The sequence below is a fragment of the Pinus tabuliformis genome, chromosome X, assembly GCF_031772625.1.
Source record: "Pinus tabuliformis cultivar Carrire ecotype Pingquan chromosome X, CPIR1, whole genome shotgun sequence".
Classification (NCBI taxonomy): domain Eukaryota; kingdom Viridiplantae; phylum Streptophyta; class Pinopsida; order Pinales; family Pinaceae; genus Pinus; species Pinus tabuliformis.
In genome coordinates this window covers 1,178,312,181-1,178,337,897 of record NC_142308.1, presented here as the reverse complement: position 1 = coordinate 1,178,337,897, position 25,717 = coordinate 1,178,312,181, and positions in this window count along the sequence as shown.

Here is a 25,717-nt window from a genome sequence, read left to right as displayed (position 1 = left end):
TATGATTAGGTGGAACATGGTAGTCCCATCCCAGGTTGGCTTTTGCATTCATTAATGAGAGGCTCTTTCTTTGTTATCTTATGTGTAAATGTACCAGTTTATATGTGGATTCTCTGGCTGATGTATCCTTGACATTTATGTTGTTATTATGCTAGTTATAAGCATGTATTGTGACATTGATGATGTATTTCTCTCCTCATGTTTTTATTCGTAAATGAATGAAAAATGTATCTATGACCTAATAGATGATAATGTAGTTAATAATATAAGGGGGAAATGCTTCTTAGCAATTCTCAGATAAGTATGAGACCCCTATGCTCAAATATATTGTTTAAACCTGTAGATTAAATATTTTTGACATGTTTGATGAAATGCCTATCATGGATAATAGGGGTCCAGTCAAGTCCATTTTCAAGTAATTGCATTTGTATCCTTTTTCTGTTGTTATCTTTCAGTTCTGAAAGTGTCATTGAGTTTTGTCCAGTGACCTGGGCTATAGGCTTGAAAAAGTGGCACAAATATTGGAGTTGCAAACACAGGTTTGAGGAGAAAATCCCACAGACGCATGCATACCCATGTTGTGGGAGAGTCTAGAGCCTCCTAGATGGATTCTTGTCCATTTCAAGGGAGTGTATGGGGGTTTAATGGTCTAGAAACTCAGTGGGACCTAGGGGTTGCTTTCGTAAGTGGTTAGGATGACTCCTAGGAGTTATGTTGTTGATGTGGAAGGTTTGTATGGCATGTTTCCTTCGATTCCACTTCCTTAAGGTGACTTAGGAGGTTGAATACCATTATAGTGGCCTCTTCTCACATATTTACCCTAGTTGTCCGATTACTTGTGTAGACGTGGGATGAGGGTGTTACGGAGTGGTACTAGAGCAAGTTGTGCTATCTTTGGGTCATATATGATACCACAAAGTGGTATCAGAGCATGGTTCACCCCTTGGATTGGATGGGTGGTGTTTGTTGGTCATGCATTCATATCGGTTGCACGTGTTAATCATCCTTATGGTTTATATGCTTGTTGCATATGCATGGTGTCGGTCATTATTGTAGTGATGTCACCATGTGAAAGAGGATGTTGATGTTGTGAAGTGTATCTTCATGAGTGTATGATTGGTTACATGTTATTTATGCTTGCATATTGTCAGTGTGCATTGATATAGTTATTGTTGTCATGCATGAGGTCATGGTACATGTAGTTGATAGGGTCATGCATTGATGACCGGACTCTAGCTAGAATAATGGCTACATGGTTATATGATTATGTATTATATGTATATATGATGTAATGATTATGTTATACATGTACAACGTTGATTGGTTGATCTTGCAGATGAGATATCCTCCCCGAATTTCGCTAAGTTACGTTGGTTTATTATAATTTAGTTTAGCTGACATAGTATGCATTCCAAGAAAAGATCAAAATGACTAGAAAGATGGTAGACTATAGAGATTCTCCTTATGAATCAGATGAGTAATGTGGTGTTGGGAACTCTTCTAACTTAGATGACACATTAAGAAGCTTGAAGGAAGAAATAAGGAGTTGTAAGGCGAACAATGAAAAAATCATGCAGTTACAAAATAAATAAGCAGAGGTTAATGCAATACTTGTTCAAAGTTTCTCAAAATTGTAGTGACAAGGGCCACTTCGTATCGGCCATGGGTAGGAGGAAAGAATAATGGGGCATACGTAAGTAGGTCTCATGATGGTCACAGGTCAGATAGAGATGGCACAGTGAGAGATGGTAGATTTTTGGATACTCCAGATAGGAGAGGTGATGGATATAGGTGTTATTATAGTTCTAGTTCTAATAGGCATCATGATAGTCATCATTATCATTATTACAGGAGGAGTGATAGGGGATACTTTCTAGATTATTTTAATAAATCGGATCAACCTACTTTTGATGGAGACTTGAAGAAACCAGAAGATGCAAAGGCTTGGATACTTGAGATAAAAAGGTTAATTGAGTTCCATCAGTAAATAGAAAACATGAGGGCCATAATTTCTATTTTGGTCTGAAAGGTAAAGCAGGTAAAGCATATATCTAGTGCGAAGATGTGAAGCGAGTTGGAGACATCAAGATGGAGGACTTGAGCTTTCATTAGTTCAAAAGGCTTTTCAGGAAGAAGTACTTGTCCGAAAGGTACCACGATAGTGAGGCCAAAGAATTATATGAGCTAAATATGGGATGAATGAGAGACGAAGAGTACATGACTAAGTTCCTTGAGCAATTGAGGTATGTACCATATCTTAAAGACGATAAGGATAAAGTTCAACGATTTTTCAATGGTTTTCCATTATCATTTAGAGATCGTATTGAGTAGGATGAGCCTCAGTTACTTGAGGAAGTTATTTGGAAATTGAAGCATTGCTATCAACAATAAAACCATAAGAATAAATCTTAGCAAGGATGGAAAGGGAAGCACAAGGATAAAGGCAAGGGTAAATGGAAACTGAAAATAATAAGGCCTCAGAATGCAGAAGAGAAGAAAATGTGGCACCACAAAATAAGTTCAATGCAGGTAGATAGGGACATTGATCACAACAACATCATAGAGGTGATGGTATTGGATGGTTGGAGTGTTGAACATGTGGTAAGGAACACCTTAAGAGAGATTTTGCATAGAATCAGGGTGGTAGGCCTCAGATTTATAATGCACAGGAGGCGCAAACTATTGGGGATGTTTGTTAGAGCATTCCTCGTATCTATGCAACATTGGAGAACGGATAAGCAAACCATCAAGCATCTATCATTGAGATGGATGGTAAGATTTGTGATCAATTTGTTTCTATTTTGATTGAACCTAGATCTAATTATAGTTATGTTAGTCCTCACTTGGTGGATAAGTGTGGTTTGAATAAATAATTGCATGAAAATTCTTGGTTAATGCAGTTGGCTACAGCTACAAAGGAAAAAGTTCATCACTCGCTAAGAGCTTGTGTATTTGACTTGAATGGCATGTTCACAAAAGTTCACTTGAACATATTTCTGTTGGGATCATATAGTATGCTATTGGTTATGGATTGGGTATACCTTCATAGGACTAAGGTGTATTGTTATGACAAATCCATTGAGTGCTTGGATGACAATGAGGAACCAAGAGCCTTACAGGGAAACAATAAATCCACATCAGTTTGGATGGTGAAAGCTATGCAGGAAAAGCGTAGTCACAGGAAAGGGTGTTTGTTATTTGTAGTACACATCTCTAGTGACAAAGGTAAGGAAGTTGAGGATGTAGATGTTTAGAGTAGGTACCCAATTATACAACAATTTTAGAATGTATTTCCTACAGATATTTCAGAGTTTCCACCTCACAGGGAGGTAGAATTTTCTATTGAGTTTGTGCTAGGAGTAGCTCTAGCATCAAACACACTATACATGATTAGCACTCCAGCTATTGTAGAATTGAAGCTACAGTTGAAGGAAATGTTCGACAAGGGATACATTGGGCCAAGTGCATCACCTTGGGGCACACCAATATTGTTTGTAAAGAAGAAGGATGGTACTCTCAGATTCTGCATTGATTACAGGCAGTTGAACAAAGAGACCATCAAGAATAGCTATCAGTTGCTGAGGATTGATGACTTGTTTAAGTAGTTGAAGAGAGTAGAAATGTTCTCGAAGATTGATCTAAGATCCAAATTCATCAGGTACACATTAAAGAGAAGGAAATTTAAAAGACATCTTTCTGGACCAGGTATGGGCATTATGAGTTTGTTGTAGTTCCATTTGGTTTGGCTAATGCTCCTAATACCTTTATGTTCTTGATGAATAGTGTGTTGTGTCCTTATTTGGACAAGTTTATTAATGAGTTCATTGATGACATATTGGTATATTATAAAAATGAGGAAGAGAATGTTGAGCATTTGGCACCATTGTTAAGGTTGTGGAGAGAGCATTAGTTGTATGGTAAGCTCAACAAATGTAGTTTCTTTTAGACTGAGGTACATTACTTGGGACATGTTTTCTACAAGGAGGGAATAACAATAGATCCAGAGAAGATAAGAGATATTATGGAGTGGGCAGCTCCTAGGAATGTAGATGAGGTGAGATCCTTCATGGGATTGGAAGGTTATTACAGGAGGTTCATCAAAAAATTCTTACAGTTTGCTTATCCTAATACATCTTTGTAGAGAAAAGGTAAGAAGCTTGAATGGAAAAAGGAGTATGAGACCAGTTTTGAGAAGCTTAAGCAATTGTTGACAAATTCTCCAGTGTTAAATATCGCAGATCCGGTAAAGAATTTGTAGTATGTACATATTCTTGTAAGAGAGGACTTGGTGGAGTCCTTATGGAGGAAGGACAAGTAGTGCACTATGAGTCATGGAAACTGAATGAGCACAAGTAGAAATATCCGATGCATGCTCTTGAGCTAGCAGCAACCATACATACATTGAATATGTGGAGGCACTATCTTCATGGCATGAGGTTTGTATTGATGAGAAACCACAATGGGTTGAGATACGTGTTTCACCAATTGAATCTGAATGCTAGGCAAGCTAGATGGTTGTCCATGATTAGTGAGTTTGATTTTGAGATTAGATATGTCAAAGGAAAGAAGAATAAGGTCAAAAATTCTCATAGTAGGCTGATACAAGTAAATCATATAGAAATTATGAGTTCTTATGGGACAAATCTACATGATAGGATCCTGCAGGCAAGTCATCAAGATTTCAGGTATATGGATATTGTGCATAGGTTGCAACTAAGTACAGGTAGTGGTATAGGTACAGATGTAGGTGCACAGGATGTGGAATATTGTCTCATGACAAATGGATTGGTTAGATTTAGGAACATGATATATGTGCTAGACAAAAGTGAGCTCACAAAGGTGATCTTGAAGGAGTTTCATGTGAAACCATATTTAGGTCACACATGCTATCAAAAGACATTGACTAGAGTTAAGAAGTTTTATTATTGGTTAAGTTTGAAGAAGGCTCTAGCAAAGTTTGTGCCTAGATGCTTGGATTGTCAACAAGTGAAGATATAGTGTAACCATGCAAATGGAATAATGTAACTGATTGTGATTCCAGAGTGGGAATGGGAGGTCATTTCCATGGAATTTATCACAGGTTTACTGATTACAGTGAGACACCATAATTCCATCATGGTAGTGGTGGACATGTTGGCAAAGGTAGCGCACTTCATTCGAGTGAATTCTACATTCTCGGTGAGTGATGTAGAACAAGTCTTCATCAAGGACGTGGTCAAATTGCATGGAGTCCTGAAGAAGATTGTGTCAGACAAGGATGCAAAGTTTACTTCCAAGTTTTTGAAGGAGTTGTTCATAGGTTTGGGCACAAAGTTGGCCTTCAGTACAACTTGTCATTTACAGACATATTGACGGACTGAGAGGGTCAACAAGATATTGGAGGACATGTTGAGGATGTACATGATGCATCAGTAGTGAAAGTGGGAAGAGTATCTTCCATTGGTAGAGTTCACTTACAACAATGGATATCGAGAATCTTTGAAGAAGAGTCTATTTGAAGCATTGCATGGGTAAAGTTGTAATACTCTAATCAGTTAGAGTGATCTAGTCAATAGGGTGTTGATTTGACCTAACATGTTGGCAAACATGGAGTGGGAAATGCAGGTAATCAAGAATAATTTGAAAACAACACAGGATAGGTAAAAGATTTATGTAGATCAGAATAGGTTGTTCAAGGAGTTCTAGGTCAGGGAACAAATGTACTTGTGCATCAAACAAAAGAAGAGCTCCTTGTAGATTGGATCATGTGCCAAGTTGGCACCATGGTTTTGTGGACCTTTCAGTATTATTGAGAGGACTGCGTCAATAGCATATTGAATTGCACTACCTCCGATAGTGAATTTCCATCATATTTTGCATGTGTGATTTCTTCAGAAGTATGTTAAAAACGTTGATCATGTGACTGTCTGGTTTGTATTGTAGGTGGAGCTAGATGGAGAATTGAAGCCGAAGCCTCAATGTATATTGCAGAGAAACGTGTTCATGCTCTGGAACTGAGAAATAAAACAAGTTAAAGTGCAATGGAAGCACTTTGGGCCCAATGAAGCTAAATGGGAGATGGTGGATCATACACAGGCTATGTATCCTTCATTGTTTGTCGCTTGAGGAAAAGGCGTTTTGGTATGATGTTTGGTATATGTTTTAGCACATGTTTTGGTGATGCTCGGTATATGTATGTATGTATGTGGATGTAAATACCTCCAAGAGGTATGTTATAAAACTCCAATAAGTGGTATGGGTGTCATGTCATTATAGTTCTCATGTTGTTATGTTTTCATGTTGGTTTTCTTTTTAGCAGGGAGATCATTGTAACTATTGCATTGAGCTATGATATAAAGATCCATGGTTTGTATGTTTTCTTTTCAGTGGTTTTGCTGAGGTATAGGTGTGGTTGAACACTGAAGATGGTGTCCCCCAAGGGGGAGGGTTCTATAACAACCCTAGTGAAAATTACATGTAATAAAAGTTAATAAAGGAAAAATAACAACCATGGTTTATGGGACACTTATTATAAGCTGAATTTTGGAAAAGACATCCTAGTGTGGGTGTCCATTGGCTTATTATGGCTAAGGAAATTGGAAAAGGCAATGGATAAGGATTCTAAGGATCAGTTGGTACATTTTTTCAATTCAGTTTTCAAGATCTCTCATTATTATCTCTCTCTCTCTCATGCTTGGACACTGTTGATAGTGCTAGACCCATCAACATGTCTAGGGATCTCCCCAGTAAGAAGTCCAGACTAGACCTTAGACCATTTGGTGTAGGAGTCCCAATAGTAGTTCGTACTGTATCGCCTTGACCACAGTTGCATGCAGAGGCAAGTAATATGTCCCTGATGGTAGCAAGGGTGTGACATGTGTAGCAAGCCAAGGAAGGTTCATGAATGGTTCTAACACACAAAAAGTGGGGTGAGTGCGCCCCTTAGAAACCTGTGAAAGCACGCAACATGGAAGGGAACACATGAGCAAAGATGAATCATAAACTGGAAAGCAAGTAAGTTAACAATTAAACCAACAAAACATCTTAGTAATATTCATACATACTTATACAGAAAGATTCCATACATGCATGCGTAAGCAAACATATACATATATCATTAAAGTAACCAAGATAGTTGAAATACAATAACAACATATGCATGGAACGTGCTGGCTCTATTATATTAAGAAGTGAAAGTTCCAATCATACAGTACAACCATGACCAACCACTAGTCCTAATAGCAGAATGTTATAGTCACTACCTCCTACTCCTCCAAAGAGATCTACTAGCTCTGCACTGTTAAGAAGCCAAGGCTCGTTACAATATTCTCCAAGCTTTCTCTAAGAGACTCCTATCGACAGCTTGTTTGACCAAAAGCCTCTACAATGAGTTATGAGGTACTATATATAGAAAAGGATGGCATGATCCTTGACATTCCCCTTTGTGACTATTCGTCTACCCTCATGACTCTTCAACTACACTATGACTGTTACATTCAACTATCGATACTTGAACATCCACTTGATAAGATGTTACATACAATCTGCACATGTACCCATGTGAGACAAAATAGGCTTGAGTAATCCATCCAAGGTGTTATCATTCTGTGATTTTAAATATTGGCAAGACAAAAGTCACAAAAGACACATCAAACCACTTATGAGTCTAGGACCTAGCCTTCCTGGACTCAGAGAGGGATCTCTCTATGTAATTATGATTTAACTTTGTTTTTAGTGCTATAATGTTTTAGGCTAGATATTAAAAATAAAATATTTGTTTGTTTGTTTGTTCATTTGGTTGGGGAAAAGGTCATTTTCTTAATATTTTCCATTGGGCTATGGAGTCATAGGTTGGTTGGTAGCATCAATCTTTACAAAGGGTTTGCAAGGCAAGCTAACTGTCCTCACTAGATCTTTTAAAGCAGAATGATAAATGGAATGACAGATAATGATATCAGTTAGGATTACAAAGCATTTAAGTATTTTGTAATTGTACTTCAGAAGAAAACATAGATATTGTAAATACAGATAGCAGTAAGGTGCTCCAACAGCATATCTTAAACTATAATTTATGTTTTACAATGAGAAGTGAAAATGCATGGGTAAGTGAATAGAAATACATTAAACACAGAGAGAAAAACATCACCAAGTCAAAATAGATCAAGTATCCTGCAAATTGTCCTTTTATTGATGCTCCAACTCAAAATTACAATGCTCCAAATAGAAAAATAGTTCATATGACCGGGGTCCAACAACTAATACTCCCAATGCATGGAGTATTTAAACAAAAACTACAACGATTTGCCTCGTACACTTGGCAATCTATTATTTATTACAATGAAGGAAAAATTGACTAATGTAGCTAAAGAGTAGCCATGCTGAGAAGACTGGGAAAGGTGTCCCTCCTTTTCTGGAACGTTGGTGCCTAAAGTGTTAGTTGGACTAGAGTGGTTTTGCTAATGTGGCTGGTGCTGACTCAAACCTGTATGACTACTCTAGTCATCCTTGTCTCGTTCTTCCTGGTAGTCACATAAGTCACTCCACTCTTCCCCTTCAGGGATCTTGATTTTGATTAAACTTTGGTACACCTCATCAGCATGAGTGTATTTGGAAAATTAAGGCTTGACAAAAAATATGTGCTTCAGCTCATGTTGAATGTAAATCTGATTGTTGATTGCTTCTAGTAAAGCTTTCCCTGTTATGTTGCCTTTGATGTTTGACAGATTTGCAGCATTTGTGGCTATGCCTTGAAGCTTCTGGACATAATCTCCTATGTCCATGAGTTTGTCATTTATAACAAACAGAGAGGGAAGACCCTTTTGTTGTAGAGGTTGCATTCTATTAAAAAACCTGTTTATTGTTAATTATAAAACTTGGCACTTTTCCTTCAGGTGCACATTTAAATTCTTCTTTGTCAGCAACTTCTTGACTTGTAGTATGGTCTCTGTTCTGTCGGCCACTACCAAGTCTTCCAGCTCGTATTTGTACCTTGCATTTAGGAACTTGATAATTCTGTTTGTTGTCTCTAGCATATCTCCCAACTCTACGTTGGTGGATGAAATGGCTTCTTTGGATTTTTCTAGCAATTCTTTCTTCTCAAAAATAATTCGGATGCTAGGCCAAATTTCATTCAACTAATCTATGATATTGTGCCAAATGATTTCCTTAACCCTCCCTAGAGTATTCCCGATGGAGGATTCTTTTTCTGACTTCTAAAGCCTCTCAATCAATGCCTTTTCTCTTTGCATCTCTACCAAGTGGTTATCTTCAGCCCTTTTAATCTAATCTTGTAACACACGAACTTGGGATTCCAGCCTTTTAGTTTCTTCATTTTGCATATTCATACCCTCCATGGGTCTTTCCAACTGTTTTGTACTGCTTCCTTCCCTATTTGATGTACCTGATGGAGTAATTATGGGGAGGGCTGTCAGAGGAAGGGTCTCCATTTTGGTGATGACCATCTGTGCTGCTTTTTCTTTTTCCTGCACCATATTTTCCATCTGTTTGATTTGGATGGTATGCTATACTATAAGTTTCATCATGTCAACTTTTATGCTCCCTGTTTCCTCTATTTCTTTGGTCAGTGGGTCATGTGTAGCAAGCAACTTGTGTTGCTTCTTCAGAGCAGCAATGTCTAGCTCTTTCTTCTTTATCACTTCTTCAGCTGCCTTAATATCTGAGGGGTCATACCCATTTTTTATTATTAAGTCTTCCAAAGACTTAATCTTGGTGTCCTTTGATAATGATGAAGTTTTCTCCATCTTCAACTGAGACTGAGCATTTGAAAGAGCTACCTACATTTTGAACAAATTCATTGAAGTGCTCGTCAAAGTAGCTGAAATCATTTCACATGTTTGCTTGTGCATCCCTAGCTGATCAATTGGATGCCCATTTTTAACATCAAACTCAAATGAAGTCTTCTCGTAGTTTGCTGGAGTTTTAGGCTCTGATGTTTGTGCCTCTGCTTGTGCATCTCTAGCTGATCAATTGGATGCATATTTTTAACATAAAACTCAAATGAAGTCTGCTTGTAGTTTGTTGGAGTTTTAGGCTCCGATGTTTGTGCCTCCAAAAATACCATATGCATCTTTCCCTTCTCCGAGTCAAAGGCAGAAAGAATTCTGCCTTGTGCAGTTGCACTCTGCTTCCAAAACCTGAGCATAAGTGATATTTTTGAGCATTTCATTCCTAATTTTGATTTCCATGAAGCTATCAAATACAGTTTCTTATTTATCCTTAGTCACCTTTGTAGATGAGGAAACTTGGAGATTTTGTTGTCTTTCTAAAGTTGGAGTAGAAGGAAATGATTGTCCTCCAGTTGGTGAAGAATCTAGAATTTCAATTATCTTCATCACTGTCTATGGTGGCATCCTTTATCTATATCCATGTGTTGTTTTCTGGCTTTCTTTCTGTACTTCAATTTGAACTCTTTTATGGACGTATTAGTTCCTGGTGACTGTTCTTCTATGGATATTTTCCCTGTTATTCCTTACTCTGGCTCTTTTCCCTTTTTAGACCTTTCTTTAGTAGTTTATTTCTCCTTTGGCCTTGGGGTTTGTGCACTGGATGAGGAGATTCTTGCTCCTTGGCCTCCTGTAACGTATTTGGAAACCACTATGTTTGATTCATGTATTTTTCGATTTCAGGTCTTTGAGTGTGGATGTAGGCCGTGGATTTATTTTCCACCCTCTTCTTGGAAATAATTCCCCAAGGGTCATAAGACCAAGTGAAGCTATGGGTGAAATTCATCTCTCTTAGTCTTATATCTGCCTCCTCTCCTATAGCTCTGCTATTGCAAATTAAGGGACCAATTTGGGATTTGATCCTGAATTGGGATTTCTTCTTGGCTGCTACAAAATGCATCTCATCTACATTGATCATCTGTCTAATATACTCTAATGCAAAGATCCTCATGGGGAGGAACTTTGGCAGCTTGTAGGGGGCCAATTCATAGCCATACACTCTTATTTCAGTGTAGTTTTGGTACAAGTACCAATCACAAGTTATGGATTGATCAGACAGTTGTATAATTCTTTTTATGTCTTCATTTATCCTTGGTTTTGTAGTTCCACTGAGAAGGCTCATTGTTGGGTGTACAAACATTTCCACAAATGTCTTGTAGCTTTAATCCTTTTGATCCTTCATAACCAAGGTTGTCCAAAATATCACTGACTGAGGCTCACCTTCATCATTCATTTTTCTCAATGAAAACTGAAATTGTCTGCCTGAAAATACACAAACATGTGAACCAACACTAAGGAATAATGAAAAAAATCTTTTGTGAAAAAGTTGACAAGTTGTTCATGAATTACATTTTCTAGAAACTGGCTGAAGTTGAAAATGATTGAGGGCTTGGATTTAGTGGAGAGGATAGATAAGAAATCCAAAATAGCTTCATCAAGCCACTGATCATAATAATAGCCAAGTAGGTAGGAGAGAACTGAGGCAATATGTCTGGTTCTGTCAGGGAAAATAGAGGAGGAATAAGGAGGGTTTTTGCGTGGCAGAGGTGTGTTCTCAGCCGTGAAAAGCTCTAATGTTTTAGCACTTTTGGAGAAATCTAGTTTTTGGTACATTTCAATCAAAACTTCATGTCGAAAAGGAACATCTCCTTCAATAACTAGGGCCTGCATCATTTGCATGATTGATTGAGCACCAATTGTGAATAAAATATTTCCTGTTAGGGCCATCACTGCTCTTTGTTGTGGTTTGTAACATGAATGGAACTTCCTGATCAGTTCTGGACAACTCTGTGTTTTAGGGAAGATATATAAAGGTAGGTTGGTGTCCCACAGGCCTATGTCATCCATTTCCTCCATGAATTTTGACTCCCACCAGCAATATACATTAAACAGATCAAATTCTGAGAGGGTTTCATGGATCTTGAAATCCCTATCAGCGAATGGTAAATGATCTAAATCCATTGGTGGGTGCACCATTGGGTTGAATATTTTTGGTTCTTTCAGCTTCGGTGCCATTGTTGTCTACTCTGTAATAGAAAAGGATGAAAGAAGTGGGATTTCTAGTGAGGGAGAAAGAAATGGATTTGAACAGAAATGGGATTCAAGAATAGGAATCGATGATCACTGTAGGGATTGATGATCACTGCTTGAATTGAGGATCACTGTAAGAATTAAGTAATCCTGGATTGTGTTGATGTTCTCTTTCTCTATTTTCATTCTCTACAATATATGAATGGAATGGTAGGAAGCGCCTACAAATGGAGTGGGAGGAAACGCCTACAAGTGAGCAATAACGTTTAAAGTTTTAACTCGGTGCGACTTTGGTGATTTTATGATTTGAAATCAGGTCGTTGGATTGGCTTAATTTGGTGCGGGTCCGTTGGATAACGATCCAACCTCATTTATGTCTCAACAGCGAGAATGGGGATGATTGGATGGATGGGATGGGTTGGCACATTGAGGTGGTGAGTGTTCAATGGTCACTTGGGTGAGTGGTTTAGCCGATACTAGATACAAATTTTCAGGGGGCATGCGAAGCAATAGGTAGTATGAGAGGGGGAGATGCGAACTCACAAGAGCATGACACGTAGGGGAGCAGAAATCGCTAACATTTGACCCCCCTTGCAATTAACTTTCGGACAGTGAGGCAAGCCTGAAAAGATATGTGGGCCATTCGATCGAGTGGAGTGAGCGGATATGAGGGGAAATATGGTGGGTAGGTTAGCGTCGACATCACGGGTGAGTGCGTGGTAGGGTCAGGTTATGAATGGGGGTGGACCATAGGAATATGAAAGGGTAAATGAATAAGGTTTAAAAGAGGGGTGTAATTATTAAAGTGCCATAAGCCCCTTTTCCTTATAAATCCTACTATCCAACCTTAGAAAGATCGAATTTTCTTCGAACCTTAGGAAATATCTTCCCATTTTTAAGAAGGTCCTATGATACCCCTTCCTTATTCTCTGATTCTACCTACCCTTATTTTCTATCCTAGCATTTTTTGTTCTTTCATTGTTTTTTTTCTTTTTCATCTCTTTTCTTTTAAGATCTAACCTACTCTATCACTTATTTCTCCTCTTTGGTCCAGATTAAATAGTTGGACCAAATTCCATTTCTACCTAGCTACTGATTTGCCAAGATTTAACTGTTTGACAACTCTTTATTTTCTAACCTATCAACATAAATTGATATTTGATCAATCATGCTTAAACTATATGATTTGAACAATATTTGGGGCTTTATTTTTCTTCTTATTTAACTCTTCTTCTTTTTTATATATACCCTCTTTTCATTTCTTTTTCATTTCTTTTTATGAAATCAATTGAAATTTGAGATCTATGAATAATTTGAAACTTGCAAACTGTGAAATATTTAATCACCTTGAGATCCTATAAATTATAGGACCCTAACACAAGGTATCACTATGACTTGCAGAACTGTGGGAAGACCAACTCTTCGACATCCTCATGATGGTCGACAGTGGTGAACTGATTCCAAGCTCGGTAGTCCACGATGGTGTCCATGTACTATGTGGTGACATATTTCTCAAAACGAACTCTTGCCTTTGTTGCATCTAGGTACACTTCTTTGGCTCTTCTAACCAACTCGTCTGATTACATCTGCATCATTATGATGAGTGTGGCTGGACCAGCACTATACTGACGCACAGTGTCTGCACTGATCGCCAAGTCTGTGCTAGTGGCTATGCACATCAACTCGTCAAAGTACGAGTCTAGCTCTAGTGGGAAGTATGTCTTTGTATTTGCCTCAGTGAGTGCCCCAATAGATGGGATCGCATGTGCGTGCACAACAACATCCATGATTCTGAATACCCGTGCATGGGAAGCCTACAAACTACTGATGAGTCATTGGAGTTCTTCATAGTTCTGGATCTGACTCTGGATGCATGCCTTCAACCCAACTGCTTTGTGATTCATCATCTTGGGCAAGTGTAACGGGGCTCCCTTGTATCTCATTCTCCATGTTTGCATGTAATCGATAACAACATGTATGTTTGACAAGATACGTTCTCTTCTAGCACATCGTTGCTGCCAACCATTGAGATGGATGACTACCTTATGCATGGTACCAAATTTGGAATACAACACCCGCATGACTGTCTCAAGGGACGATACTTCATCCAGTATGACCTTATTCGACTATGCTTGGGTAGATGATGTAACTAGTTCTCCTCCCTACTTAGCCATCTCTAACTCCATAGCCAGTCCCTCCTTTTCTACTTTCAAGAAGTGAACACTCAAGCTAGTGGCTTCGACATATGCTCTAGTAGCATCAGCCAATGTTGTTGGATGCTTGCGTATGTCAAATACAATCACTCGTTCTTCAAACTATGCAGGATATGTGTGATCATCTGGAGTAGAAACTCTTTTTTATTTCACAACTCTGTGTTGCGACTCGTCGAATGACATGCTGTGCATCTATTCTTCCCAATTGTCCCCAAGGATCTCAATATCTACTTGGTGGTAAGGCATGAGGTCAATGTATTTCTCTAACTTTGTCTGCTCCATCTCCATATCCATCTACTCAAGTACTCGTTCAATCTCTTGAGTGAAGTCCTGCTCCTACGACTGCTCACCCTATCTACTTTGTGTAAGTTTCTCGGATGAGTCCACTATCTGTATGGGCATAGTTTCATCAATCTGTGCATGTTGCACCCCTACTATATCTTTCCCTACTACGCTTCCTTCTCCTCTCAGTGCAGCTTTTGTTCCTTTCGAAGTTTCTCCTTCAACTCTTACAACTCCTTCATTGTTTCCTCCATCCTCTGTTTTTCTCTTTGCATTTGCACGGTCCTCTTGTCGCGTTGTTGCCTCTTTGCCTCTATTACCAAAGATGATTTCTACACAAGTGGGTATGCTTTGAACTTGCAAATTTTTTCTTCCTTTGCACTATCAACAATATTTCTCTTGCCTTTGTCACGCACCTGTATGTTTACCTTTGTTGTTGCTGCTGGTGCTCTCCTGAATGTTGCTTCGCACTGCTTCACTAACCATTCCAAAATGATGTCGACCGTTTCATTGGGCCTGGAGAAGATGTGACAATAACTCCATGGATCTTCCTCAGCCCAATGACACACCCCATGGATCTAGGGAAATTGCACTCTCATGGAGTGATCCTTCACAAAACAATGCGGGTCATACGGATTCAAGCTTCTGGTGCCGAAAGTAAATTCTTGAACTCTTCTGTCTCAGCAGTCGCATGCTTGAGATTTTGTATCTCGTACAACCTGATCTACAATGAAAGAGTGGGCCAAGGTGCCTACTTCTTTCAATGCAGCCTAGCTGACAGTCCTACCGAGATGTGGTAGGATACTTCTTGCATGATGAGCTTTTCCATGGTAAACTTTGGTAAAACATGCAGAGGCTTCTCCATGCTATACATCCGTATGAAGGTGCCAAAAGGTGAGGCATACCAATCTTCTATGTTGATCAGTGCCTCCATTGCTACCTTCGACATGCAAGGTGGATCCTGCTCAAATATCATCTTGTACACTGGGGTGACAAACTAGTCTGACAATTGTGTGATGACCCCATGGAAGCTGCATTCAGAAAACAATTTACAATAAGTGTTGACAGAGACTTCTGCTGATATCCATGTCCACTTCAAGCTCAGGAACTACTAACGGGCACAAATTTCATCCAATATATAAGTGAACATGTAGATTTATGCTTGTTGAACTTTGGGCAGCTTCCAAGCTCCTGTTACCTATTCCTTCAGCCTGTGAGCCAACATGTTAGACCAGTTGCATGTTTGTCCTTCACTAGCTAGTTGGTCCAATGCGATCACCCACCTTTGTGCAAAGGTCTTTATCCTGAATTTGGCTGGCTCCTTCACCTAGTTCTTCAAGATATCCTTGTAGTGGACATTGCTGCTAGGTATGCTAAAGGGTGTCTCCATGGTGATAACTGGCTTTGGCCAGTGGTACATCTGTTGATAATCTTGTGCCCTAAAGGTAGCAATCCATGTCCCTCTGACACTGCTTAACACCATCGTCTCAGGATCAGTGTGTGAGATGATCCAATGTATCATGTTCGCGCATGGGAACGCGGGATACCTACATGCAATCCGGTCCAAGCCAGACTTGTGAATGTTCACATAGACTTTGCGGTCTTTGAGATCTTCCGCATATGTGCCTGAGAATGCATCATTGACCTCCTGATGTTTCATCTTGATGTCTTTGTCTACGATCATCTTGGTGTCTTCGTATATCGGAAAAATCATAGACACTCGCTCAATTACTTCTCTAGTTGCGCTTTCGTCGGTGTCCTTTGACCCTGCTCTCTTAGAGGCCATTGATCCTGAACTTCTGAGAGACAAATGAACACCTGCTATATCTAGAGACATGGAAACATGCATGGCATGAAATCTATTAGTTAAAACCAAAGAAAACTTGAGGACTGACATGCAACATACACGGGGAACTGCTGGCAAGGATTGCGTAATTTTCACTGGGAGGTTGGGAGACTGACTGTCGAAACTATGCAAAAGGCATTCCAAATTGTCAAGAGGCTAGTTGAGTGCTGGAATTACAAAATGCATAATCCAAATAGCCTTCTAGCTGCTGATATTGCGCAATGCGCAATTTCAGCTGGCAACTGATGCAGGCCCAGGGACTGCATTGCATAATTTTCTGAGACAGCAGACACTATCTCTCAAAATTGCACAAAGCAATACTGGAGGGAACTGACTGGCTATATTTGTGTATTTTCTGTTAGGAAGGCACAACCTTCCCTCTCAAAACTGCATAATGTTGTCCAGGCAAGGCAGAGTTCGGGCCAAGGTTTCCCACACCCGCCGACAGGCAACTGAAAGCATATGATGTGAATGCATGGAAATACTGAGTGTAAGCAGGAGTGAATGATCATGCATCCAAAAAATTAATGAGAGATTCAGAAAATGGAAAAACATGCATGTGCATGAAACGAGTCGCCGAATCGGCGACCATTCGTGCAAAACAATGCCACGCATGCAGCAGCAGTGAGATGAAAATGAAAATTGAAACAGTACTTGTACATGCTAACATGCATGCAAATGACAACAATAATTCACAAAAATCAAGTAGACAACACTCACACAAGCTAAAACATAAAAAGCGACAGAAATGCTGCAAAAGACAAGTAAAGTGGACTTACCTAGAAATAGTTGAGTTGGATGTGCCGAAGACTCCTAGATGTGCTATGGGATGTCAGAGCTCCAAGATCGATGTGAAGAATGAGCTCTGAAGCATCAAATAAATAAGTTTGAGGCTCATGATGTGCATGCCACAAATCTAGGAAAAAGCGACACTTGGAGGAAAGTTTCTAAAACAATCTTTGCATGTAACCTCCAGTTGCTAAAAATAGATCCCTAAAATCTAGGGATGCTTTTTTCATGTTGCTTTTTGCTATTTCAGGAAAAAGTAGCCCATGCATGCAAGTCAAGTTGCTAGGTCCCGGGTGGAACCGGTCAACCTGAAGGCACATGCAATAGCCTGCTTAACTGAGAGGGATTTTTGCACAATTCTTGGGAGGAGCTGGGCTGGTTGTCCAGAGGGATTGCACAATTGAGCAGCTAACTACTACCTAGAATTGCGCAATTTCTACACTGAGCTACACTGCTGGGCCAGATTGCACAATTTTCATGATGAAGGTCGTTTGACTGTATTGCATAATTTCTGGGCCCAGTAGACTGTCCAGTAGATTTGCACAATTTTTGGAGGGAAGGCTCGTTCCCCTCCAGAATTGTGTAATTTTCTAAGGGAGCTTTTCAGCGAGCAGCTGGCGCAAGTCAAGAGTGGCATCCAATGAGGGGAGTGAAGCAAACTATCATGCACAGGATGGAAAGCTACTAAAGAACTAATGAAGCGTATGTACTTGATAGTGCAATACATGATGCTAAGGATGGTTGGTAGGGAGGCTCCAAAACAAAGCTAACGAAAAATTTTGGAGGGTGCTTGTAGCTGCTACAACACTTGGCAACACACGGGTAGAAATCCAACTCTCTAAATGGGCCTTGTTCGTGAAAAGAAAGTCTAAAACCTCTAGAAGTATTGTTTAGTTCTCTATTTGCCTTAGTTTCCACACTTGCTTGACTCTAAGATGTAGCATCTGCCAAGCTCTTGGTCAGTCAACACAGATTCCAAGCCAAGCCAATATAGTTGTTTCTATTGGGGATGAGGGGTATATTGGTGCACAAGCTTTATGGCCATCAGAGTTTTAGTTTCAACTCTAGTGTTGCTCCGTTGCCATTAGGCCTGGACAGTACCTCGACAGAGTCAAGTAGGAACACAAGCATCACTTTGTTGCCAGCAAGCTGAGAAAGTACCCCGGCAGAGTTACTTGTATCACGTATTTGCATAGGAAGCCTTTATCTTCTTTTGCCTTATTCATTTTTCATATTTTTTTTTTGAAAATTTTCACATTTTCATTTTTTCATTTTTCATTTTTCATAACTGTGCATAGCACTTATTCATTTTAGACGCGGAAGAGGGATCCCAACTTATTGAGGGCAGAAAAAGTTGTTCCTTCATAGAAGTAGTTTATATATACCTCTAACATGCTTGTTAAGATTTCCCCCTCACCTTACTCTACTTGATTGAGCTGACAAGGATTAACCCAAAAACTAACAAGAGTAGGTGACACTAGTTTGCATGCAAGCGTTGTGTTTTCACCAAAGTTCACTTCGAACAACACATATTTTCATTAGTGTATCATGGGCTGAAGATAACAAGTTCTTCATACAAAGGCAAGATGACAGATAACCAAGTATGATAACTTCACAAGTCCCCTTGTACTTTAACCAGCTTGTTTCAAGAGTCAGACATGGTTCCATGTGAAACTAACCTCTGGACATAAACAACAAAAAAAAGCAAAAGAAGAAGTGAATGCATAAGCAAACCAAGTAAGAAAACAAGAAGGCAAGCAAACAAACGAACAAAGTAAGAAGCGAACAAGCATGCAAGCACACAAACCAAAAGAAAACACTACTCCTACTCCTAATCTAACAGTGCATGGGTCTACTCACATGAAGTGATACTTTCAATAAAGCAACCAGTGCATTGGTTGACCCATGTTGATGAAGGCATGGTTCACGAACAAGACAGCAGTGTGAACCAGCAAACAAGAAAGATATAACAATGAAGAAAAACACACTCCAAGTTTAAATGCATCCACAACACATGAGTGGGTGCAAGTGCATGACATGAAATCCATGGACTTATCATGACGTTGTGTGACACTACGTGCATATGTTAAGCATATGCATACTCTTGACTATGACATGTAAGGAAACAAAATTAAAAAAAGACAACTTGTGTCATGCACATGTGCTTTCTATGTAAGATTCCTCCAATGAATGAGCGATGGGATCATGTAGTTCAAGTGGAGGAAGCATAATCTGTGTGTGATATTGATCTTCAATGCTTACAAATGAGTGATGAGGAGCCACGGGTGTTTCAAAAATTTCCTAATAAGAAGGGAAACCAACCTCAGGACAGCGAGGGCCTACCATAACCATTAGCTCGGGCTGAAGTGCCTTGACACTCTAGGAGGTTTCGACTTCGTCAACAGATAGATCATCATAAACAGGTGGCTTGGAAAAATCAACTGTGATAGAATCATCGTCGTGATTGAATATGGGGGTAAATAGATCATGATAGTTATGATCAGCAAAATCAATGATTTCATCGGCATCCTCATGATCTGATGAATCAAACAGAGGGGTAGATGAGAAGCAGAAAAATTCACCCTCTATGTATCCGAAAAAGGTAGATCAAAAATCAAGTGGATTTTCAATAAATAATTTGTCTTCTCCATTGTCGAATGATGGGCTGACATTCGGTGTGTTCTACAAATGATCAACAATGGGTGCATCTATAGACGGAGATACACATGTGAAATCAAGGATGGAAGAATTACCAAAGATGTCAGGAAAACATGGAGGAGGCTCAAATAGAAGGGAGTGATCCTTTGCTGAGGGTTGATGCTCAAGTTCCCAGTCATACTCTTCATGAATGACAACGTAGGTTGGTTGTGCAACACCAACTCCGTCAATAGCTTGATCCTATTTCACAATAAGTGTAGAGTTCAAAATGGAAGAACACAAGACAGTGTAATCCGGAGGATCAGCAGAACACGAAGATGGAGGATGAGGTAAAACATACATGTGACCACCCATGGGCTTCACAACCAAATCTATGCAAAAAATGAGCAAAGTGTTGTTGGGAGGATGTGATAGTTGAATAGATGTGTGTGCTTGTTCTCCCACATCATTCTGCAGTGGTGGAGCTGTTTGATGAGGGGATGGAGGACAGTCACTTGTGATAGTGACCGTGTCCATCTATGATTGCATAGCTCCATCACCGAAGTATGCTAAGTGGGGCTTGGCCTTGAACTTTCTTTTAGAATTGACAGTTTGGTAAGGAAATACTCAAATTTTTCCATGAAATACTGGAATTTCATCTGACATTTCAGAGCTTGAAACTGCAACACACGGAAGGCGTCCCAAAATTCCATAAGTGATTCATGCGGGGCCTTCCATTGTTTTAATAGTTTTTGGTCAAGAGGTTCTGGATCAAAATGATGGAAAGTAGATTCAATGAGATCATAAAACTGCTCAAGCGAGTGCACAGTGCTAGGAGGCAGACTCCAGCACCACCGTAGTGGGGATTCGTGAAGTGTGTATGAAAGAAACAGGTTGGCCTCTTCATCAAAGCATTCATCTGCCTTGTCAAGCATGGTAAAGAAGTCTTGTAAGTACACAAGCCAAGCCACTTTGCCTTCAGCATCATAAGTGAATTCAAACAAGAGATCAGAAAACACCCTTGTGATGTCAAGAGGTTTGGCATGCGAAAAACATCATGGAGGGATGAGTGTGACAGTATCCGTGATAGATATGCAAATATTCAAAACAGGACGAGAGGACACAACTTTTCATTTGGCCCTCATTCTAGCACCAGAAATGTTGACGGTGCTAGGCTTGCCAACATGTCAAGGGATCTCCCCGGTAAGAAGTCCTAACTAGACCTTAGACGTTTGGTGTATGAGTCCCAGTAGTGGGTCATATGGTATTTCCTTGACTGCAGTTTCATGTAGAGGAAAGTAATATTTCCATGTTGGTAGAAAAGGTGTGACATGTGCAACAAGCCAAGGAAGGTGTATGAACGGTTCTAACACACAAAAAGTGGGGTGAGTGTGCCCCTTGGAAGCCTGTGAAAGCATGCAGCTTGGAAGGGAGCACATGAGCGAAGATGCATGACAAATTGTAAAGAAGGTAAGTTAACAATCCAAAGTGATGGCTAAACCAACAACACATCTGTGTAAGATTCATAAATACTTATATAGAAACAGTCCATACATGCATGCATAAGAAAATATATACATATATCATTAGAGTAACCAAGATAGTTGAAATACAATAACAACATATGCATGAAATGTGTTGGCTCTATTATATTAAGAAGTGAAAGTTCCAATCATACAATACAACCATGAACAACCACTAGTCCCAATAGTGGAATGTTACAGTCACTGCTGACTGCTCCTCCAAAGAGATGTACTAGCTCTGCACCATGGAGAAGCCAAGGCTCATTACAATACTCTCCAAGCTTTCTCTAAGATATTCCTATTGGAAGCTTGGCTGACCAAAAGCCTCTATAATGATTTATGAGGTACTATATATAGAATACAGTGGGGTGACCCTTGACATTCCCCTTTGTGACTCTTCATCTACCCTCGTGACACTTCAACTACTCTATGACTATTACATTTAGCTATCAACACTTGAACTTCCACTTGACAAGATGTTACATACAATCCGCACATGTGCCCATGTGAGACAAAATAGGCTTGAGAAAGCCATCTAAGACATCACTATGACTCGAATAACTATGGGAAGACCAACTCTTCGACATCCTCAGGATGGTCGACGATAGAAAACTGATGCTAAGCTCGGTAATCTGCGATGGTGTCTGTGTACTTTGTGGTGACATCTTTCTGGAAAGGAAATCTTGCCTCTGTTTCATCTATGTACACTACTTTTGCTCCATTGTCCAACTCATCTGATAACATGGGAATCATTGTATTGAGTGTGGCTGGACCAGCGACATATTGATGCATAGTGTTTGCATTGATCGCCAAGTCTACACTAGCGACTATGCACATCAACTCGTCAAATTACGATTCTAGCTCCAATCAGACTTGTGCATTTGTCTTTGCCTTGGTGAGTGTCTAAAAAGATGGGATCACATGTGCGTGCACAACAACATCCATGCTTCTGAATACCCATGCATGGGAGGCCTACAAACTAGTGATGAGTTGTTGGAGTTCTTCATAGTTATGGATCTAACTCAGGATGTGTGCCTTCAACTCAACCACTCTAGGCTTCACCATCTTGGGCAAGTTTAACAGGACTCCCTTGTATCTCATTGTCCATGTTTGCATGTAATCGACAACAACATGCAAGTTTGACAAGATACGTGCTCTTCTAGCACATCACTGCTTCCAACTGTTGAGATGTAAAACTACCTTAGGCACGGTAACAAATCTAGAATACAATGCGTACATGGCTATCTAAAGGGACAATACTTCATCTAGTATCACCTTCTTCAACTCTTCTCAGCCATATGTTGTAACCAGTTCTACTCCCTGCTTGGTTGTCTGTAACTCCTTAGCCATTCGCTTGTTTTCTGCTATCAAGAAGCGAACACTCGAGCTAGTGGCTTCGGCATATGCTCTGGTAGCATCGACCAATGTTGTTAGATGCTTGCGCACATCAGATGTGATCACACATTCTTCAAACTGTGCAGGAGATGTGTAGTCATCCGGAGTAGACACTCTGCACGATTTCATAACTCTATGCTGCGACTCGTCAAATGATATGTTGTGCATCTATTCTCCTAGATTATCCCCAAGGATCTTAGTATTTCCTTAGTTGCCTGAGACCTACTCTACTTCTGGATCCAGTGAAGCTAGTGGGTCAACCTCTTGGTGGTAAGGCATGAGGTCAATGTCTTGCTCTAAGTCTGGATACTCCATCTTCGTATCCATCTTCTCAAGTACTCGTTCAATCTCTTGAGCAAAGTCCTACTCCTGTGACTACTCACCCTGACTTCTTTGCACCAGTTTCTTGGATGATTTTTCTATCTGTATGGGTGCAGTTTCATCAATCTATGCATGTTGTGCCCCCTACTGTATCTATCTTTGTTGCACTTCCTTCTCCTGCCTGCGCAGCTCATGCTCCTTCCAGGGTTTCTCCTTCAACTCTTGCAACTCCTTCATTGTTTCCTCCATCCTTTTTTTTTCTCTTTACCTTTTGGCAGGCCTCCTATCACGTTGTTACCTCTTTGCCTCTATTTCCAAAGCTCCTTTCTGCACAAGTGGGTCTGCTCTAAACTCGCAGCTTTTTTATGCCTCTGCGTTGTCGACACCCTTTCTCTTGCCTTGGTCGCGCACTGGTATGTTTACCTCTGCTGCTGCTTCTGGTGCTCTCTCAAATGCTACTTCACACTGCTTCACTAACCATTCCACAATGATGCCGACCTATTCATTGGGCCTAGAGAATTTGTGACAATATCTCCATGGGTCTTCCTTAGCCCAATGACATGCCCCATGGATCCATGGAAATTTCACTCTCGCGTAGTGATCCTTCGCAAAACAATTCGGGTCATATGGATTGAAGGTTCTTGTGCTGAAAGTAAATTTCTTGAACTCTTCTGTCTCAACATCTGCATGCTTGAGATTATGTATCTTGTACAACCCAATCTACAAAGAAAGAGTGGGCCAAGGTGCCTTCTTCTTCCAATGCAGCCTAGCTGACAGTCCCACCAAGCTTGTCCATGGAAAACTTGGGCAAAACATGTAGAGGCTTCTCCGCATTGTACATCCATATGAAGGTGCCAAAAGGTGAGGCATACCAATCTGCTATGTCGATCAGTGCCTCCATTGTTGCCTTCAACATGCAAGATGGATGCTGCTCAAATATCATCTTGTACACCGAGGTGACAAAATGGTCTCATAACTGTGTGATGACCACGTGGAAGCTGCATTCGGAAAATAGTTTACAATAAGTGTTGACAGAGGTTTCTGCTGATGTCCATGCCCACTTCAAGCTGGGGAACTATTGGCTTAGGGGGTCCTAACCCAGGTTCAACGCTAAGTTTGCCAAACAAATCCCTACTATACTAGCCCTTTCTACATTAATCCGCGGAGTGCGGACTGAAGTCTCACCTGAAGCAGTATAGGGGGATGTTGGAACCAAGTTTCTGCACCCAGAGATGGTTATGACATCGTTTTATGCCCTAAACTTGTCTTCATGTATATTGATAAACCCTTGAGGCTTATTGATATAACTCCCTTTTACCATCCCCTAGACCTTCGCAAAGGTCTACGACTGTCTTTCGCTGACCCTAAATAGGCGAACCAATCACTTACGCGCCTCTGTAATCACTCCTAAGTCTGTTATTCCCAAATCAACTTAAGTGTCTGATATATTTAGCATGCATTAAGATATTCTTCGTGTAAACAAATATTATTACTTGTGTTCGTAAAACAATGTAAACCAAGAAGAATCGTGCATCAATACAACATTAAATTATAAGCCCAATATTCGTCATAACATACACAACTTCATTCATAACAAAAGTAAATAGATTAAACACAGATATTTCCAGAATAGTCTCTTTATTGATAGATCAGATTTGCTTACAGACTCAAACTACCCTACGCACCCAACTATAGGGGTCCGCACACTCAACTGTGGACTCTACTCTAGGCCTCTGTGCACATAGCTGTAGAGCCTCTATTCTACTCTAAGACTCTTCGCTCTTAGCTCCTATTGACCCATTACATTCATCCTCAAAACTTACTACCCTCCTTAGACTCTCTAAGACTTTCCTTCTTATACAATCCCATGGTCCACGGACCATGGGTAGGTCTACTAAAGCTGACACAACTTACATAAACAAAGGGTAAAACTATTTTATGACACTTTACATTTACACACTCCACGACCAAAACTTGTGGAGACTTTACACTTTACATACAAAAACTTGGGCTTTCAACCCCAAAATTGACCTTAGGGGACCCTGTCCCAATAGGCCCCCAACACAAATATCGTGACTCACCCCCGAGTCACTCTGCTAGCACGGAGATATTACTACGAAGACCTCCAAACTCCACTTGCATTATTGCAACTTCAGCTTTGCTCTGTCTAGCTTCTTGCTTGACCTTCTGTACCAGTTGCTCGATTTTTGGTCCTGCGCTATCTTCTTGGATCTTCTGCTATGATAACTGAAGGCTGGCCAAATTCTCCCTAATGGTGGTGGAGATCACATAGGCATCATCCAGCCAAGGCCCCAATTTGGCCTTGAGGACTGCCTCTTTTCACTGCGCTACTTCCACCTATTCTTGTAGTTGCTTTACCTCCTGCAGCTTTGCTAATCTCTGTGTGACAGTGTTGTCGCCTTTGCTTCGTCATACTACTGCTACAGTTCATGGGCCTCTGTGTTCAACCTCTGTAGGTTAGGATCTTCTTGCAAACTCATGATTAGCTCCATATATTGCTCAAAGAGCGTAGTGAATTCTGCCACCGCGACATCTACTGCAGAAAATCCATCCCTCACAACAGCTTCATGTTGTTATTTGACCTCTGGTGGAGATGAAGGATGTGTCTTCAACTCAAGCTCTGTAATTTTCAGGCTCAGCTCAAACTAAACCTTTGCCATCTCGGTCTCTATGTCATGCACACCTGCAACCAACTTCTGAATCTTAGCTTCCACTGGT